Raw genomic sequence first — 17,942 nt, forward strand, 5'->3', positions numbered from 1 at the left:
AAGCACAGAATGGGATGCCTGGGTGACAGTCACAGTTATTAACAGATCTCAACACACTGATTATTTTTAAAAAGTAGCCCAGCAACTTCACTTTACATTTTCTTCAAGTTTTCCTATAATGCATACCTGTGATCATAAAAAAAAAATCATATCTAGCAAGGTGCTGTTTTGGGTGAGGTCTGAAAAAAACGCAAGCACAACTTGAGTTGGACAATAGGACTCGAGAGGGTAGTGGCTCTGTGTTTTATAGAAAATGGAGAGAGCTTCTGACATGAGGTCTGTAATGAGCCTAAGCCATGTGCTAGGGTTAGGGAGGAACAGCAGAGCTGGGGTGGGTGTGGCACACACAGGAGGCACAAGCCCTCTTTGTAGGGCATACAGTTAGTTGTGGGTGCCACATTCTCTCAGTATCGACTCTGGTGGATCACTGATGCTCCTTCCACCATGTTTCGTTATGTGGATAAGTAAAATTTCACACATGTTATCTCCCTTGTACACCCAAGAAACAAGCGTTAACTTATACTTGAAAGTTGGAGGTCCCACAGAAGGACTTGGACTTGGCCACCATCTGAGTTCTATTCTCCTAGGTTGTTAACCACTGAGCAATCTCTCCAGCCCCATCTCTTAGGTAAACAATGAATACAAGACAGGAATTTTCTCCTTCAGGATTGACATGTATACAGAAGGCACATATGATTTCAATGACATGATTATTCGCTACCCTTTCCTTCCCCTGGGGAGAAGGATGTAAGCCTCGCCCAGATCACATGGAAAGCAAGAAAGTGTCATCTCCCTGCCTTTGAAGGGGTGAGTAGAGGCTGCTGTGTCTCGTCCAGCAGCACTGAGTTTGGAGGCCACCATGATCTGAAAGAGAATCCTCCGGTTTAGGGCTGCTACAATAAAAAATTACACTAAGTGGCTTGTGCTTCGTATATCAGGAGACTTATTTCTCATAATTCTGGGGGCTGAGAAGTTTAAGATCAGGCTCTGGTGAATTCCTTTTTTATAAGGCCTGCTTCTTGGTTCATGGATGCCTGACTTCTGGCTGAGTCCTTACATAGCAGATGGTTCAAGGAAGCTATCAGAAGTGCTGTAATAATGATGGCAATGGGAGACCTGGGCTGCAGCTCAGGTGGTAGAGTATTTGCCTAACATGGGCAAAGCCATGGGTTTACCTCCAGTACTTCATAAATCAGGTATAGTGGCACATGCCTATAACACCAGCACATCTGTAATCCCTGCACTCAGGAGGTGGGGGCAGGAAGAGCAAGTTCAAAGTCTTCGTTGGCTACTCTGGATACATAAAAGTCCATCTCAAGGTAAGATAGATAGATAGATAGATAGATAGATAGATAGATAGATAGATAGATAATAAATGATATAGATGGATGGATGATAGGTGATGGATGATGGATGGATAGATAGATATATAGATAAAAACTAATGTCATTCACAAGAGCATATGATTATTTCTCAAATATCCTACCTACAAACCATATCATATCATGAGTTAGAATCTCAATATATGACTTTTGGGGATCATAGACATTCAATCTAACAAAGACAGGATGAAAGCAGTGTCTACTGTTCCTGGGCATTGACCTTCCTTTCTAAAGGACTTTTATTAATATTAGAGTAGCACTGAAGGTATTCTGCAGAGGCATCGTTCTATTTATATCAGAGTTTGCAATTTTCATAAAAATTTCTTTTGCTAGGATTCTAGAATTTTCACTATGGTGTAACTTCTTGTTCACAACTAGAGCTGGACTATGTAAAGGTCTAAGCTGCCTTAGAGGTTGGAATAGATCATGAAGAGCACCATAATACTGACTTAGGAGCAACACAATGAAAGTGACACATTAGAAAATATGCCAACACTGAGTGCCGGGATACCTGAGACAAGCTGCTCATCAGAGACTACTGTAGTGTTCAGAGACAGGAAGTTTATACACTGACACATAGAACAGAGAAATGACATCATGATTTACAGGTTATTTTCCTGGTATTTTCCTAAGGAAGTTACATAAAAATCAGGGAATGAAATCCCATCATTATGTTTAGTACCTGCTTTAATAAGACCTTTCTCTGTGTGTGAATAAACATTATTCAAGATGGAAGTCATGCGAGGTCATGTTGAATAAAATCACAAACCAAAAATGGGCTAGAAAAATACAGACTTGTAAATAAGCAATGAAATAACCACTTAATTTCCATTATATCATTAATTAATTAATTAGTTCAGTGAATGTTAAGCTGCTGCTTGTGTGTCAGGTCCAGGGTAAGTAGCTACCAATGTACAATCAGATCCCCGACCCTGGTTTTTGTGGTGCTGATGATGTAGGAAATGTTCCATGATGATAATCTCAGCAACCATTATTAAAATCAAGTCATCTATGCTATGTAAAGTATCCTGTGAATGTAAATACATAGTACAAATTACATCATTCATTTGTTGGCTGAAATGATATCTTCATGGATAAAAGTGTTTGCTACCAAAGCTGATGACCTGAGCTGGATCCCTCAGACCCTTGTGGTGGGGGAAGAGAACCTATTCCATTGGATTGTCCTCTGATCCCCACACAGGCTCTGTGGCAGGTGGACACACACACACACACACACTTACATACACACTAAATGTAAAAATAATCATGTTGTGCTTAGTTATTATAACAAGCAGTCATTCATACATCTTTTGGTATTTATTATCTTACAGTACATTTGACAAATATCTTTGACTGGTAGTTCTGTGTGTGCCTTGTTTCTCTTATTCATGTATCTTAAATATCATGGATTATTCCTCCCTAATTGTCATGTAACTTCCATCTACTAAGAAAAGTTAAGAGAAATCTCAGAGGCCACAGAGATACTCCCTGTGGATGGAGTAGCCTTGACATCCATCCAATAGAATTGTCTTGCACAGATGTGTCTGTCTCTCCATCCCACTCTCTTTCACTGAAACAAGTCATTAGTTAGAGACATAGCTCAGTCCTCTCTCCACACCCAGGCATGCCAACTATGGCACAATGTTGAGAATGGAAGTTAGAGTTGCCAAGATGATGGTTCAATTGTCTTCATTTCATATATGTGAGTGTGCAGTGGTGTGTGCTCATGTGCACGCAGGTGGAAGTCCAATTGTCTTTTCTAGATCACTTTCCACCTTTGTTTTTGAAACTGAAACTGAAGTTCATCCTTATGCTAGGCTAACTGGCCAGTGGGCTTCAAGGGATCTGCCTGTCTCTGCTATATATACTTATATATGTATCTTCCAAGGCTGATGTTACAAGCATGAATCACCATATCCCACTTTTTAAAAAAGACTTGTTTATTTATTTTATGTACATGGGCATTGTATCTTTACATGCACGCATGCGCGCGTGCACACACACACACACACACACACACACACACCAGAAGAGGGCATCTTGGATCCCATGGGACTGCAGTTATAGACAGTTGTAAACTGCCACATAGGTGCTAAGAATTGAACCCAGGACTTGCCAGCATTCTTAACCACTGAGCCATAACTCCAGCGCCATGCTCCATTTTCTCGAGTGGATTCTGGGCATCTGAAACCAGGTCTTTGTGCTTTCACACTTGGCACTTTTATCAACTAAGCTATCTCCCCAGTCCCTCCAGTTGACTTTAGATCCCAGAAACAAACCTAAAGGATGAAGAAAACAGGAAAGAGGAGAAATGTATACTTGCCTACACAAAACTGGTCTACTCATGGGTGAAGGGGCCTTCCATGAAAGTCAAACAACTTTCCATTCATTATGTATAGAGAGAGCTGAAACTTTGCCAATTTTAGGATGTAGGGACAGGGAGAAACTGCAGCAGGAGGTCAGCCCTTGGCACATGTGTAAAATTCAGGAAAGGGCAGTTGTGAATACTATGTGGGTCTGGGAAGGAAAATGGAGAGGTCCTTTTGGCTCTCATGGAGGAGACAGCAGACTCCCTGTCTCCCCCTCCTTCATGACAGGGCCCTAGAGAGAGGTCCAGAACCCCATACTTTCTTGACGAGGCTATAGAAGGAGAATTGGGCTGAAAGGATTGGGGAGACACTAGTGTTCCAGCCTGACTGTATATGTTCACGAGTCGATTTTCTGTATTCTCTAGGCACTGAGGGAGCATGGGCAAGACTACCTTGTTGGAAACAGGCTGAGCAGGGCTGATGTTCACGTGGTTGAACTTTTCTACCACATTAAGGAGCTAAATGGCAGTGTTGTGGGTAACTTCCCTCAGCTTTAGGTGAGATAGTTCAGTCCCTCAGAGGCAGAGGAGGTTCTCCTTTCCTAGCAGGTCTCTCTTCAAGTACTGACGTTGGGCTTCTGGCATCTACCCTTGTCATTGTGCACCGAATCTTATGTTAGCAGCCCTCTTTCCATCTGTTTCTCTCTCGGTTTTTGCCATTAGCAGACATTGTGTTTCTCTCAGCATGAGCACTGTCTTAGTCAGGATTGTCCAGAGTCGCAGAACTTATATTAAGGGAATTTATTGGAATGACTTACAGTCTGCAGTCCAACTAACTCAACAATGGGCAGCTATGAATGGGAGGGAAGTCTAAGAATCTCGTAGTTGTTCAGTCCCATGAGGCTGGGGGGTTTCAGCTGGCCTTCTGTATGAACTGGACTCCTTCTTCCATTGTTCTTATATAGGCCTCCAGCCTAAGGTATGACCCAGATTAAAGGTGTGTACCACCATGCCTGGACCTAAACTGTTCTTTATGTGGAACTTGCTCTGTCCCACTCTGGTCTTCAACTCAGAGATTTACTTGCCTCTCTCTCTTGAGATTAAAGGCATCCACCACCTTGCCTAGGTCAAAGATTTTCATGGCCACCATGCCTCAAGATCTGGATCAAAAGTGTGTCATCCCATGCCAAGATCTGAATCAAAAGCCTGTGTCTTCCAGCCTCAAGATCTGGATCACAGGCATTCCCCCCCCCCCCCATTTCTGGATTGTAGTTCATCCTGGATATAGTCAAGTTGACAACTTGGAATAGCCATGTTAGCTGCCAACACAGCAACAGCTCTCATTCATCTCTCGCTGTGATAGTTCATAAAGTCTGGACTCTGGCTTTTCAGTTCCATTTTGTCATCATTGATGACTCGGCATCTTGATTTCACTGGTGTGAGGGTTCCTCCGTATTGGCGTCTGACAGACATTTTATTTCCTTTTTCTTTACACAAGGGGTGACTCCTATACAAAAAGGGTAAGAAGGAAGGTAGGACTGACTGAAGCTACATAAAGTCTTCAGGGTGTTCTGGGAAGGAAGGGTTTAGTCAGCCTTATTCCCACCTCTTCTTGCCTCTATCATCTGTTCCCTGAGCTCTGCCTTCATGTTGCTCAAGGGGGTTATTTGTTTTTTGTTAAGGAGGGGTTAGATTTCCTGGGACACACCAGTTTGGGCCTCACTTTGAGGTTTTATATTGCAGGCCTTGGGAACCAAAGTCATTGACCTCCCCACAGTGAAGAAGTTTCTACAGCCTGGCAGTCAACGGAAGCCTTTTGAGGATGAGAAATGTGTAGAAGAGCTTAAGAGCTTCTTTTGCAAGACTGGACAAGATTTCACATAGATTCCCTGCCTTCCAGGAGTTCTGGCAATGAAGTGCTCATGGTGTCCCAGTAGTCATGGGGTCAACAAAAGTTTCCAACAATTATGTGTCAGTCTTGTCAGACATGAACCATACATGGTTCCGAACAATATCTCGTGTATTGGGTGTTGAACAAATTTGAAATCATGATCACCTCCTAAGATGTGCCTTTGAATTTAAATAAAGCAGAGAGAGAGAGAGAGAGAGAGAGAGAGAGAGAGAGAGAGAGAGAGAGAGAGATGTTTAAACTAAGATCTATTTAAATCTTGTCATTTCTCACCTGTTATGGACCCTGTCAAAAAATTAAGCAGAATTTTTCATCAGATGCTTTGACCAATGCAAAAATACTCCTTTATGATGTGTTTTTATAACTGAGTAATAACACATTTTTGTAAAGAATCCTGTTCCTTCAAGTAATTTTTCTTAGTCACTCTTGTATTTACATGCTTGCATCCAATGTTGAGCATCCACCTGTAAATGATGAGTACATCAGATAATCTCTCCGTCTCATGGAGATTTTGATGACTGCAGTGAGAGGAAACAAGACAAAACAGGGCGATTCTAATTCAGCCAGGCATCCCCAAGTATCACATTCTGAAGGACGCTATGACAACATAGCACAAACTTTGCACCTTAAGATAATATAATCTTAATCTCTCAGAGTTCTGCAGAGTGTGGGTTTCAGGATGGTCAGAAACGCTCCAGACTTTAGCTGAAGACTGTATGGAAAGATCCTTCTTTATTTATTCCTATCATCTGCCAGTGGCCAGCCATGCTAGGGTGTCTTTGGGTCAGTACACTAAACTTTGCCTTCATGGTCCTGTGGTATTTAACTCGTGTGTGTTTGTGTGTGCACATTTCCCCTGATATGGACACCAGTAATCACATTTGGGAACTCCCCTATCAGGTGTGACCTCAGCTTGCTTATGCCTGCAGAGATTGTCTTTCCAGATGACGTCACACTGACAAGTGTCCTGACTTAAAATATACATATATATGTAGGAGGTAGAATTTAGCCAACAGCTCCATTCTAGGGATGGCCTTCTGGGCAGGAAGTCAAAGGGGTATCTGTGACGGTGCTAGATACTGACTCAGAAGATACTGTGCTAAACTTTAGCGACTGAAGACAACATTTACTACCTCTCACTGCTTATGAAAAGAAATGTAGCACCCGAGAGACAGGAACCACAGTGTGTCCAAGATTCTAGGAGCTAGCGATTGACTGAAGAGATCTCTATGAGCTAGTCAGGAAGATGAGGTGAGGGGGGGTTGCAGGGGGGGGGAGGTGAGTTGAGTAAGAGTAGCTAAGGAAGAGCTTAAAAGAGTCAGTGAAGTGGAGGAGATCAGGGAGCCATGGCAGCTCAACATGGGAGCTTGGAAGCCAATGGTGGCCCCCAGGAAGTGCAGCTTCTCTGGGAAAGAAGCCTCATTAGAAGAGAAAATGGAACATGAGGAAGCATGGTTACCTAGCTTCTAGAAGAAGCAGTCACTTCTAGAAGATTCTGGAGTCTTGCTCTAGAACAGGGTAAGTGTGCAATTGAGGACTTTCTTTGAGACATAGAAGAGGGAAACAAGGCAAGAAGACTAAGATGACTTTATTTGGGGAAGTTGCCTAAGGTTGACTGAGGTCTTATGCTAGATCAGGGTTTGTATATGTCACTTTGTTCTAGAATGTTCGCTCTCTGGTGTTGAAGCATGGAGACACAGTCACACTGACTGTGAAGAGCCTGCATGGTTTGCTGCAAAAAGAAAAATTTTGTTTCCTTTGGTTTTTAAGTTTGTTTTAGAATAAACTGCCAGAGTCTAACAGATGTGGTCAGAAAGGGGGAATCAAGAAGTTTTCTCTTTCTCTTAGCATATTCTACTAAGCTCACTTCCATTCTTAATAACCAAGGACTCCAGTCTCTGTTCATAGAAAGGGCTTATAGTTTTCTGACTCCATATTTTGCTTTGATCTAATTGAACCACGGCAGTTTTGTGAATGGTGAAGGGAAAGGGAACTGGTGGAGATGTCAGGATCCATCTAGCCATTCATTCATCCACTCACCAAATAACTTTAAGCTTCTAGTTTTGAGGAATATTTGTAGAAACTCAACAAGACACATGTAAGTTAAGAATATCAAGTCACCAAATGACTCTGGTGATGACGTCCTTCCTATATGTGGTATCAGTGGGTGACTGATTGTCAGGCAATGCTGGTGTGTGGATCCAGTGGGCGTTGAAGATGGTAAAGATGCAGAGGGTAGAAATGTAAGGGTTGAGGCTCTTTGAGTAGGTTTCGCAACTCTCCGTGGTGCTGAGAGGGGTGAGATGCATCTGAAAGCTTCGTAAAGAGTCATTCCCCATGCCTTGGGAACGGCCTCTTCTTGTTCTCTTGTATGATCTTCTCAGCAGCATGGGTCCCACGTTGTCCTTCTGCCAAGAACACACAGGGATGTGATCAGATGAACAGGAAAGGAACTACCCAGTATCTCCAGGGCTTTTATTTTTGGCTTCTGATGAATTATATTTTAGCAATGCTAAAATTGCTTGTGGGAATACAGAGCAGCCCCTCTGCACAGAAACTTCTCAGGGAACCTTCCTTAAATAGCATGAGACTTAGCTAAGGGACTGACCCCTGCAAAAGTGTGGCCTGGCCAACGGCTCCCTCCCTACTTCTTAAGAAAAGAAACAAGCATTTCAAAGGACCTGGAGAAAAAATGGAGTCATCAATGAAGTGAGGTTAAAAACAAAAAAACAAAAAACAAAAACAAATTGAAGATTGACAAGATAAAGAGGGCTTAGCAGTACCAGAGAGTGGGTTTCACTTGAGCCACTAGCAAGATTAGGATGGCTCCTCCTTTTATGTCTTCAGTAATTTTAGGAACTTTTTTTCCACGAGGCTGATAATGGGCTAAATCTCTAAACCTGTCATTCAGGCCCAGTGAAATGCTTCCCTTTATAAGAGTTTTTATGGTCTTAGTGCCTCTTCCCAGCGATAGCAACCCTAACTAAGACAGATACTGTACCAGACCGTGAAATATTACTTGGCCTTGAGGATGAGTGAAGGTCTAATTTATTGTTCACTTTGCTAAATCTTAAGCTACTATCTTGCATGAAAACAGACCCAAAATGGCACATAGTTTCTGATTCTCTTAGTGTGACCTGCGCAGAGCAATTGCATCCTCAGACACAGGACACAGAGTAATGTTCAGGGAGGTAGCGACTGAAAAAACAAGCACACAGCTTTCGTCTTAGGATGGAGGAAATATTCCGAATGGTGACAGTTTCATATTTTTGTGCATTGATTAAACACCACAGATCTATACTCTTTAAAAGAGTGACATTATAGGGCTGGGGAGATGACTCAGTGGTTCCAGAGGATGCAAGTTTGGTTTATGAGACCCACATCAGTCAGCTCACAACCACTTACAACTCTTGTTCCAGGGGATCTCACAACCCCATCTAGGTTCCATGAGCACAGACAAATATGCATGTGGTACACAATATGTATATACAGGTACTTGCACATACTCATAAAATAAAAAGGAATCTTTAAAAAGAAAGATTGCAGTGTAAGAGGTGATGTGGAAGAGTCATCAAAAGTGCACACATGGCTAGAGATGAGCAGCATTCCACGGGCATTGCACAGAGATGAGCCCTCTATGGCACATGGAAAATTATTGCAAGAAAAGTCATGTGTGGGCTAAGATGAAGGAGAGGGAGACATGCCTGAGGTGGAATTGCTGGGCTGGGGACTTTGTTTGGTGTTTACCTGGCATGCAGGTCTTCACTGTGCGTGAGCTGTGTATTTTTTTAAAGACTGCATTTTTATGTCTATGGGTGCTTTGCATGTATACCCATGCACTGTGTGCATGCAGTGGCTGCAGAGGTAAGAAGTGTCTTGGCAGCGTTTGCCAGTAATGATTCTACAAATACTTTGATCAAAGGGAGAATGATTTGTCATTTTTTTTCCTGTTTTGAAACTCTTAGTGATGGCGTGAACTGTCTCTAAGAAGTTAGTTCCGAAGACAGTAGCACAATGTTCGATTCTCCACAAGGTATTAACCGCATCAGTGAATGTCAGAGAACACTACTGTTAACACCCTAATGCCTCATCATTCAAAAGAAGACCATGAGTCTTTAGGAACTTCCTCCCCTCTGGTTTCCGTGCCCTCTGTCTGAGGTTTGTGTTCGTTGGTTCATTGCTATGATATACATTTTAGAGGGGCCAACATCAAGGAAGTTAACAAATGAGGGACATCTTGAGTTCCGTTTAGGACAGAAGGAAGATCAGGCTAGGCCAAAAGCTAGGTTAGAAAGACGTCATGGCGGAGGTCATGACAAGGGAGCGGGACAGATAACCTTCCCCTAGGCCAGTTATGTACCTCTGAACTGGAGAGCCACTCCTTGGAAGCTGTTGCTCACCTTCTGCACTGAGCTTGCCCAGTGTTGCCTCCCGGGAGTGTTAAGTTTTCAGCAACCCTTTCCAAGCAACTATCTGCGCTTGCTCAGACAGGAGCCTTTCCTCCCTGTCCCTCGGGGCTTTCTGACTTAAATTCCTCCAGCTTCCCAGTGTCCGTTTCAAATACTGTTATTATCATGACCGAGGGACTGAATGAGACACAGTGCTCCCCACCCCACCCCCATGGTGTCCACACGTGATGCTCAAATGCTTTGCGTGGACCTTTTTTGTATCCTGACACAAATGATTTGGCTTTAAAATTCTTAGGGACAACCAAAGGAATCGGAGCGTTGAGTATTTGTTAGAATGAAAGAGGAAATACATTTTTGGTGTGCTAGAACAGTGGGGCTTTGTGGGTAAGTCATGTACATTTTAGGTCCAGATATTTTTCTTGTTTCTTGGGCACACACGACAGAAACAAATTAAGTAGTGGAGAGAAGCTGTCTCAATACGTGGTTCAGCGGCTTCAGTTAGTCATGGTACAGAAGACACATAGTTTGTGGCATTGGGAGCTTGCTGTAGGGCTTGGTGACAACTTGGTGTGCACGAACCAGAGAGCTCAGGCTAGAGGCAGGACCAGGCAGTGACTTTGAAGTGTCTGACCCAGAGCAAGAGTGTCACCACCTCCCCAGGCAGTGCCATCAGCTGGGGATCAAGGGCTCAAACATGGGAACTCTAACAGGTATTAAAACACAGTAAGGGGTGTCTATAATCTGCTTCATCATAATCCAAGTGTGGTGGGAAGAGGGTATGCTGTAGTCTCATTGGTGGCTAGAAACTCCAAACTCCTTGGTGATCTTTTGACAATTTAATTTGTGCTCTTGGGTGAGAAAAAGGAAGTAAAACCCAACAAAGGAAACTGGTGTCTGAAATACAACCAAACATCCCAAAAGTAATTGTTGGGCCTCAAACCTGGGACAAAGAAATAACTAATGAGCTAACTAACAGAGATGCCAATTTAACACATCAAAGCAGACCTGGGCAGCATGGCTGAGTCCCTACCTGTTACAGGTATGGCTGGCATACCCCACCCCCTACCCTAAACTCCTCAAGCCCAGGGGCTGGGCTGGCCTTCCCTCAGCTGCCCTTCCCTTTGTAATCCAGTCTTCTTTTCATTCACTCTCCACGTGGCCTCTGCTCTTCTGGCACTTAGCTGCTCTTCATGACAAGCATCAAGGGACAGGGACAGAGCTCAGTGTCACAAAACCTGCTTCACATGTGCAGAGGCCTGGGCTCCAACCCCATCCCCGTAAGAAAAATAAAACAAGCACCTGAAAATCCAGCGTATCTCTAAATCCTCCTCTTAGAAGGTCGCCTTGACTCCAGGAAGGTTGGCAACAATTCTTTTTCTGTTTCTGTTTGTATGTTTCCTGCTTTATGGACAGCCCTAAAACAAACCAAATAGTCAAAACCAGAGCCAATCTAGAATTAAAAAGCCCCCTTGACATACTATTAGTATGGCAAGTCAAGTCAACAGTTGACTATTTGAAATTTGAGCAAATAACATCTTAAGGTAGCTTCATTAACATACTTTCTCATTTATCAAACTCAAGTAATACATCTTAAAGTATGAGACCTGAGACATGGATATAAGCTTTACTGATAACAGCATAAAGTCTGTTTCTATCTGCCACTTTGGGTCTATATGCATGTGAGTTTTGTAATAGATTTATAACCTAATATAATTTACTTAGATGAAGTAGGCACTAAGAAAATAAAAATTAGCTGGGTGTGGTGCCACACACCGTTAGTTCTAACAGTCACTGACAGAGGCAGGGGGATCTCTGTGAGTCTGAAGCCAGAGAGGACTGTGCCAGGCAAACCAGGCCTACATAACATAGTGAAACCTTGTCTCATTGAAATACAATAAAATGAAATAATCCTCTTAAAAGTATATGTAGTAACTAATCCAAATGACTTTTGGTTGTGTGACTTAATAAACCTTTGGTAAAAGAAAAAAGCCAGTTTTAAAAAGAATTGGTAAAATAAACACTTCTTCACGATTGTTAGCATCTTTGGGTTGGTTTGCTCATCACGCAGCTGGTGTGGGCTCTGACAGACACAATGTAAAAATCCTGTTGTTTCTGTGATAGTTTTGATGGATGCTTGATTTACCTGAGCAAATAAATTGACTAGAACTACTCACAACTCAGAAAACTCACTACTAACAGTATATCCAAGATAAATGACAACACACCCTTTCTAATACTTGGTTAAAATTGCTTATAGCAGCATCATTCAGATGCTGGAAATAAACCAAATATCTATCAGCCAATGAATAGATGAGGAGAATGCCCTACAGCAATACCATGGAGTTCAATATGTGGATTAGCATTGAAAATCTATGCTACACAAAAGTGTTTGGAATTGTCAAAAGCAGAAAATTGCAAGTCCCCAATTTCCAGATATAAAGAGCCAAAGGGAATGAGCAGTAACAATGCATTAAAGGGCAGGATTAGCAAACAGAAACATCTAAATAAATTTGTGCATTAAATAAAAAGGCATTGGGGGTAAATAAACACTGCCAATGATTATTTTCATTTCAATATAAGACATTTCCCATGTATTTAAAATGACCACTTCAATGCAGGAACCTGCCGTGCCAGGCACTTAGCATGCTGGGAGCTGGGCTCTCAGCTTGTCCAGACGCTACAGCACCAGCAGCACAAGTCTCAGGATCATCATGAGGCTGAGTCAAAAGAAGAGGAAGACAGAGGGACAGTCACGCTGATGGACAGGCCTGCTGTGTACTGCCCTGTCATGTCCCTGTGCTGTGGGCTCTGAGGGCTCTGTCACCGCCCTTCTCAGAGGAAGCAAGGGGGACTCATTTTTCCTGTGTCCCAACTTCCCAGATGCAACTTGACAATATTCCCTGAACAGATGAGAGAAAGCAAACCTGCTGTTCTGAAAGGCTCAGATCAGGGCTTAAGGGAGAAAGGTCAGGGAGAAAGGTAAACTTCCAACAGCTACTGAAGATGAGCCACTGGGAAGGCCTGGTCAAGGGTGCAGGAGAGCTGGCTCAGCAGTTAGGAGCACCTGCTGCTCTTCCAGAGGGCCGGAGCTCCGGTCCTGCACCCATGGCAGGTGTTTATAATAATAAATGACACGTGACTCAAGCTCCAATCTTCATCATTACTTACTACTTTTGATCCTTCTCGGTATCAGAAATCACCTTATGTCATGGACAGAGCTGCAAAGTTGTCTTTGGTAACCCTCCACACAAATAAACATCACCACACTAGATAAAAACGGGGCCACTCTAGAACATTCAGCATCAACAAAAGATCATAAAACTATTTAGGAGGCTTGAAGCATTTCTAACTTGTCTTTTTTTTTTTTTTTGCGATAGATATCTTTACACATTGTGTCAACCTGTGTTTGGTATGTTTTAGTCCTGATTTGTATTTTATTATGACTTTATTAATTTCCATGTCTTTTTTTTTTTTTTTTTTTTTTACTTTCTTCTTTTTTTTTTTTTTTTTCCATTTTTTATTAGGTATTTAGCTCATTTACATTTCCAATGCTATACCAAAAGTCCCCCATATCCACCCACCCCCACTCCCCTACCCACCCACTCCCCCCCTTTGGCCCTGGCGTCCCCCTGTACCGGGGCACACAAAGTCTGCGTGTCCAATGGGCCTCTCTTTCCAGTGATGGCCGACTAGGCCATCTTTTGATACATATGCAGCTAGAGTCAAGAGCTCTGGGGTACTGGTTAGTTCATAATGTTGTTCCACCTATAGGGTTGCAGATCCCTTTAGCTCCTTGGGTATTTTCTCTAGCTCCTCCCTTGGGAGCCCTGTGATGCATCCACTAGTTGACTGTGAGCCTCCACTTCTGTGTTTGCTAGGCCCCGGCATAGTCTCACAAGAGACAGCTATATCTGGGTCATTTCAGCAAAATCTTGCTAGTGTATGCAATGGTGTCAGCGTTTGGAAGCTGATTATGGGATGGAACCCTGGATATGGCAGTCTCTAGATGGTCCATCCTTTCATCACAGCTCCAAACTTTGTCTCTGTAATTCCTTCCATGGGTGTTTTGTTCCCAATTCTAAGGAGGGGCATAGTGTCCACACTTCAGTCTTCATTTTTCTTGAGTTTCATGTGTTTAGGAAATTGTATCTTATATCGTGGGTATCCTAGGTTTTGGGCTAGTATCCACTTATCAGTGAGTACATATTGTGTGAGTTCCTTTGTGATTGTGTTACCTCACTCAGGATGATGCTCTCCAGGTCCATCCATTTGGCTAGGAATTTCATAAATTCATTCTTTTTAATAGCTGAGTAGTACTCCATTGTGTAGATGTACCACATTTTCTGTATCCATTCCTCTGTTGAGGGGCATCTGGGTTCTTTCCAGTTTCTGGCTATTATAAATAAGGCTGCTATGAACATAGTGGAGCATGTGTCCTTCTTACCAGTTGGGGCTTCTTCTGGATATATGCCCAGGAGAGGTATTGCTGGATCCTCCGGTAGTACTATGTCCAATTTTCTGAGGAACCGCCAGACTGATTTCCAGAGTGGTTGTACAAGCCTGCAATCCCACCAACAATGGAGGAGTGTTCCTCTTTCTCCACATCCTCGCCAGCATCTGCTGTCACCTGAATTTTTGATCTTAGCCATTCTCACTGGTGTGAGGTGGAATCTCAGGGTTGTTTTGATTTGCATTTCCCTGATGATTAAGGATGTTGAACATTTTTTCAGGTGCTTCTCTGCCATTCGGTATTCCTCAGGTGAGAATTCTTTGTTCAGTTCTGAGCCCCATTTTTTAAGGGGGTTATTTGATTTTCTGAGGTCCACCTTCTTGAGTTCTTTATATATGTTGGATATTAGTCCCCTATCTGATTTAGGATAGGTAAAGATCCTTTCCCAGTCTGTTGGTGGTCTTTTTGTCTTATAGACAGTGTCTTTTGCCTTGCAGAAACTTTGGAGTTTCATTAGGTCCCATTTGTCAATTCTCGATCTTACAGCACAAGCCATTGCTGTTCTGTTCAGGAATTTTTCCCCTGTGCCCATATCTTCAAGGCTTTTCCCCACTTTCTCCTCTATAAGTTTCAGTGTCTCTGGTTTTATGTGAAGTTCCTTGATCCACTTAGATTTGACCTTAGTACAAGGAGATAAGTATGGATCGATTCCCATTCTTCTACATGATAACAACCAGTTGTGCCAGCACCAATTGTTAAAAATGCTGTCTTTCTTCCACTGGATGGTTTTGGCTCCCTTGTCGAAGATCAAGTGACCATAGGTGTGTGGGTTCATTTCTGGGTCTTCAATTCTATTCCATTGGTCCACTTGTCTGTCTCTATACCAGTACCATGCAGTTTTTATCACAATTGCTCTGTAGTAAAGCTTTAGGTCAGGCATGGTGATTCCACCAGAGGTTCTTTTATCCTTGAGAAGAGTTTTTGCTATCCTCGGTTTTTTGTTATTCCAGATGAATTTGCAAATTGCTCCTTCTAATTCGTTGAAGAATTGAGTTGGAATTTTAATGGGGATTGCATTGAATCTGTAGATTGCTTTTGGCAAGATAGCCATTTTTACAATGTTGGTCCTGCCAATCCATGAGCATGGGAGATCTTTCCATCTTCTGAGATCTTCTTTAATTTCTTTCTTCAGGGACTTGAAGTTTTTATCATACAGATCTTTCACTTCCTTCGTTAGAGTCACGCCGAGATATTTTATATTATTTGTGGCTATTGAGAAGGGTGTTGTTTCCCTAATTTCTTTCTCAGCCTGTTTATTCTTTGTGTAGAGAAAGGCCATTGACTTGTTTGAGTTAATTTTATATCCAGCTACTTCACCGAAGCTGTTTATCAGGTTTAGGAGTTCTCTGTTGGAATTTTTAGGGTCACTTATATATACTATCATATCATCTGCAAAAAGTGATATTTTGACTTCCTCTTTTCCAATTTGTATCCCCTTGATCTCCTTTTGTTGTCGAATTGCTCTGGCTAATACTTCAAGTACTATGTTGAAAAGGTAGGGAGAAAGTGGGCAGCCTTGTCTAGTCCCTGATTTTAGTGGGATTGCTTCCAGCTTCTCTCCATTTACTTTGATGTTGGCTACTGGTTTGCTGTAGATTGCTTTTATCATGTTTAGGTATTGGCCTTGAATTCCTGATCTTTCCAGAACTTTTATCATGAATGGGTGTTGGATCTTGTCAAATGCTTTTTCTGCATCTAACGAGATGATCATGTGGTTTTTGTCTTTGAGTTTGTTTATATAATGGATTACATTGATGGATTTTCGTATATTAAACCATCCCTGCATCCCTGGAATAAAACCTACTTGGTCAGGATGGATGATTGCTTTAATGTGTTCTTGGATTCGGTTAGCGAGAATTTTATTAAGGATTTTTGCATCGATGTTCATAAGAGAAATTGGTCTGAAGTTCTCTATCTTTGTTGGATCTTTCTGTGGTTTAGGTATCAGAGTAATAGTGGCTTCATAAAATGAGTTGGGTAGAATACCTTCTACTTCTATCTTGTGAAAAAGTTTGTGCAGAACTGGAATTAGATCTTCTTTGAAGGTCTGATAGAACTCTGCACTAAACCCATCTGGTCCTGGGCTTTTTTTGGCTGGGAGACTATTAATAACTACTTCTATTTCTTTAGGGGATATGGGACTGTTTAGAAGGTCAACTTGATCCTGATTCAACTTTGGTACCTGGTATCTGTCCAGAAATTTGTCCATTTCGTCCAGGTTTTCCAGTTTTGTTGAGTATAGCCTTTTGTAGAAGGATCTGATGGTGTTTTGGATTTCTTCAGGATCTGTTGTTATGTCTCCCTTTTCATTTCTGATTTTGTTAATTAGGATTTTGTCCCTGTGCCCTTTAGTGAGTCTAGCTAAGGGTTTATCTATCTTGTTGATTTTCTCAAAGAACCAACTCCTCGTTTGGTTAATTCTTTGAATAGTTCTTCTTGTTTCCACTTGGTTGATTTCACCCCTGAGTTTGATTATTTCCTGCCATCTACTCCTCTTGGGTGAATTTGCTTCCTTTTTTTCTAGAGCTTTTAGATGTGTTGTCAAGCTGCTAGTATGTGCTCTCTCCCGTTTTTTCTTGAAGGCACTCATAGCTATGAGTTTCCCTCTTAGAAATGCTTTCATTGTGTCCCAAAGGTTTGGGTACGTTGTGGCTTCATTTTCATCAAACTCTAAAAAGTCTTTAATTTCTTTCTTTATTCCTTCCTTGACCAAGGTATCATTGAGAAGAGTGTTGTTCAGTTTCCATGTGAATGTTGGCTTTCTGTTATTTATTTTGTTATTGAAGATCAGCCTTAGTGCATGGTGATCTGATAGGATACATGGGACAATTTCAATATTTTTGAATCTGTTGAGGCCTGATTTGTGACCTATTATGTGGTCAATTTTGGAGAAGGTACCATGAGGTGCTGAGAAGAAGGTATATCCTTTTGTTTTAGGATAAAATATTCTGTAGATATCTGTCAGGTCCATTTGTTTCATCACTTCTGTTAGTTTCAGTGTGTCCCTGTTTAGTTTCTGTTTCCATGATCTGTCCATTGGTGAAAGTGGTGTGTTGAAGTCTCCCACTATTATTGTGTGAGGCGCAATGTGTGCTTTGAGCTTTACTAAAGTTTCTTTAGTGAATGTGGCTGCTCTTGTATTTGGAGCATAGATATTCAGAATTGAGAGTTCCTCTTGGAGGATTTTACCTTTGATGAGAATGAAGTGTCCCTCCTTGTCTTTTTTGATGACTTTGGGTTGGAAGTCAATCTTATCAGATATTAGGATGGCTACTCCTGCTTGTTTCTTCATACCATTTGCTTGGAAAATTGTTTTCCAGCCTTTCATTCTGAGGTAGTGTCTATCTTTTTCTCTGAGATGAGTTTCCTGTAAGCAGCAAAATGTTGGGTCTTGTTTGTGTAGCCAGTTTGTTAGTCTATGTCT

General features: G+C 42.0%; 1 protein-coding gene and 1 long non-coding RNA gene across 3 annotated transcripts in view; one reads left to right on the forward strand and one right to left on the reverse strand.

The window, feature by feature from the left end:
• The window catches only part of Tmem14a (transmembrane protein 14A), a 63,732-nt gene that overhangs the window by 15,441 nt on the left and 30,349 nt on the right, over positions 1 to 17,942 (forward strand). The gene's annotated exons all lie outside the window — the stretch shown is intronic.
• Positions 7,170 to 11,447, reverse strand: Gm32947. The gene is made up of 2 exons (XR_373237.3): positions 11,308 to 11,447; positions 7,170 to 8,007 (listed from the first exon to the last, which is right to left on the reverse strand). It is a non-coding gene; the product is annotated as a predicted gene, 32947 (long non-coding RNA).

Source organism: Mus musculus, chromosome 1 (assembly GCF_000001635.26).
Source record: "Mus musculus strain C57BL/6J chromosome 1, GRCm38.p6 C57BL/6J".
Classification (NCBI taxonomy): domain Eukaryota; kingdom Metazoa; phylum Chordata; class Mammalia; order Rodentia; family Muridae; genus Mus; species Mus musculus.